The 3,040-nt window shown below is 62.2% G+C and overlaps 1 protein-coding gene across 2 annotated transcripts in view; it reads left to right on the forward strand.

The window, feature by feature from the left end:
• The window catches only part of ACOT7 (acyl-CoA thioesterase 7), an 86,138-nt gene that overhangs the window by 20,718 nt on the left and 62,380 nt on the right, over positions 1 to 3,040 (forward strand). The gene's annotated exons all lie outside the window — the stretch shown is intronic.

Consider the following 3,040-nt stretch of genomic DNA (forward strand, 5'->3'; position numbering starts at 1 on the left):
AAGGCGGGGGTGGGGGGGGGGGCTCTGGGGCATCACCTCCTGCCATCCCTCCAGCCCCAAGGAACCCGATATTTCTTCCAGAGGCCAGCCAGCCGCCTGGCTTGTTGTTGCGCCACACTGCCACCTGGGGGCCAGCAGAGATGCGGCACCACAGGAAGCCATGGCCTCTGTGTCACCCCGTGGGCCTTGGCCAGCCACCTGCCGTGGTGACAGGAGGAAGGAATGCTGGCGCGGGGGAGGCGCGTGGCGGGGAATACGAGAGCAGCACTTGTGTGCGTGCGTGTAATGGGCCAGGCCGGGGTGGATGTGTTATTGGGTGGACACTGGCACCCTGTGAAGGAGGAGCTCGCCCGCCTGGCTAGGAGACTGGATTTGTTCAGGTGCCCTTGGAGTTCTGGGGCACACCCAGCCACGACCAGAGCACGCCCTCTGCTGGCCGTGGGGAGGGTGGGCCTGAGCCTGGGGGGCTGGGGGGCTGAGACAGACAGGGAGGGGCCCCGCGGCAGGCCTGGNNNGGGGCCTTGGGAGGCCACGTGGGTGGCGAGGGTCTGTGTAACTGCTGCCAGTCAGTAAGTGCCTAATGTTTTGCAAAGCTCTGAAGTGCTTCCACTCATGATCCTCATGACACCCCATTACCCCCATTGCACAAGTGAGGAAGTAGAGGCACAGGGAGGGCACCTACTTTCCCGAGGCCACATGGGGAGGTACGGGGTAGGTCTGGACCATGAATCAGGCCTTGAACCTGTGCTTTGAGCCCCTGCTTCTCCTCTTGCGCTCCCTGGAGGGAGCTTGGGGGTGCAGGAGGGACAGTCGGGACCTGATGGCTTGGAGACGCCTCTGGGCTGGTGGACCAGGATGAGTGACAAGTTCCAGGCCCGGGGGGGGGGGCATGTGGGCCCCAGGTGGTTGGACGTTGGCATGGGGGCTGATGCTGACCTCTGAAGGGCTTCTCTGGGGCTCTGAGTCTCCCTTGGGGAGATTTCACCCAGTTAGTGCCTTTAGTACCATCGTGTAGCCCTGGGGCTCTGTTTCCGGCTGGGGGCCTCTTGTGGTTCCACCTGGATGCTTAACTGGCCCCTTGACCTTGACGGGGCCAAAAAGACACCCTGGACCTGTCCCCAGGCCGCTCTTCCCACAGTCTCCCTCTCCGTAAGCGACCTCTGGGGCATCCATCACTCACGCTCAGTTGCCCCCTTCTCACTGGCACCTCCTCCTGTTGGCTCCAGCTGCTGGCGAATTCCGGATCTGAGCACGGCTCCCGTGCCCTCCCCTCAGCTCTCCCTCGGGCCATGCTGGGCCTCCTGCTGACCGGCTGGTGTGTTCTTACCCCTGGGCCTTTGCACTGCCTCTTCCCCCTGTCAGGGCTGTTCTTCCTCCAGATATCTGTACGCCCCCCTCCCCTCCTTCCAGTCCCTGTGTAAATATGACCTCCATTCAGGCCCTCCCGGACGACCAGTCCCCACCTTGCTCCCAGCCGTTTCTGGAACATTGTGTGATTTGCTCGTTTATCTTTGGTCTGCTCACCCTCTTTCCCAGCCCGTTAGGGTATAAGCCCCACGAAGGGAGGGACTTTGGTTTGGTGGGTCCCTGCTGGACGATCCACATCTGGGCGGTGGCCTGGGACACTGTGGACCGCCATGGGCCACCTGCTCATTGCCAAAAGAGCGTGTGTGGAGCGGTCATCCTCTGGAGAACCCCGTTTAATAGGCACTTGTGTGCGCCAGTGACCGCGCCCTGTGCCTGACCTTCTATGGAGTCTTCCCAGCCATCTTCTCAGCCCCACTTTGTAGGTGAGGAGTAGAGACCTAGAAAAGTTACAAGATCACAGAGAGCTGGCGTCAGCTGAGGGCGGCCCGAGTGGGCGTGGGGGCAGGTGTGGCTCAAACAGTGGCAGTGATAGGAGCTAACCCTTCCTGGACCCCCTCGCTCACACGTTTGATCCCCACCAGTCCCTGAGGGGTGGCTCACCCCTCCCTCCACGTATCATCCCCTTGAATCCTGGTAGCAGGCTGCCGACACCATTTATTTCTGTATTTTACAAGGCCAAGAGCTAGTGAGCGACAGAGCTGGGAGTTGAGCCCGGGGCCCAGCGCTGTTCTTTCTGGCTCTGCTTCTGAAGCTGCTGTCCTGGCCCAAAGCCCTGTGGTCACTCAGGAGCCTCCCCACCCCCTGCCCCCGTGGTTTTCTGGGCACCTGAGCTCAGCAGGCAGCGTGGTGCCAGCCGCCTTTGGGAGCATGGCCGAGGCCAACTTCCTAGGGTAGTTGCTAATCAGAAGGTTCGTGGCCACTTCCCAGGCTGGGCCGCCCCTCCTGCTCTAAGCAGGCAGCTGCAGGGGTGCGTCCCAGGCATGGGTGGCCAGCGGTGTGTGCCGTTTGGAGGACCTCAGACCCAACCCAGGTGTTCATCGGTGCGTAGTTTGAATGGGTCATACCTGTTCTTTACGGAATACTCGAGGCGGGCCCAGCACCCTGCTAGCTGCCTGGACACCAGCTCCCAGTCAAGTTGCCCCTGCGTGGAGTCCGGCCTCGGGTAGAGTAGAGTCCCTGAGCAGCACACCCGTCTCTTAGGCTGCCCGCCCTGCCCGGGGAAGGCTCCAGAGCGGCTGCCCCATAGACATTCGTTCTGTCCTTTAGAACCAAGCTCCAGGCCCATGAGAAGTGGCCTTCTAACCCAGGAGAGCAGCTGTGAGGCCACTGCTGGGCATCCTGCCAGGCAAGGTGCGTGTTGCCAGCATTCCTGACCCCGTGCCAGGCCTGAGGGTTCCCTGGGCCAGGTGTGTGTTGACGGCATTCCTGACCGCTCTCTGTAGCCTCCCGGGTCACTCTGCCAGTGTTCTGGCTCCTGGAGGGGAACGTAAGTGCCTCCACTAGGAGTTCGCACAGCCCTGAAGCATGAGCCAGTCTGCTCGCCCCCTTCGCCTCTCCGTTCCTCACCTGGCCCTATAGGCCCTGCTGACCTTTGCTTGTGCCTCCTGCTGCTTCCCCCCTCCCGCCCCCACCCCTGCACAGTCCAGCCTGTCCTCCCCTCTACCTGGGGTGG

Source organism: Crocuta crocuta, unplaced genomic scaffold, assembly GCF_008692635.1.
Source record: "Crocuta crocuta isolate KB4526 unplaced genomic scaffold, BGI_CrCroc_1.0 scaffold13, whole genome shotgun sequence".
Taxonomy (NCBI): domain Eukaryota; kingdom Metazoa; phylum Chordata; class Mammalia; order Carnivora; family Hyaenidae; genus Crocuta; species Crocuta crocuta.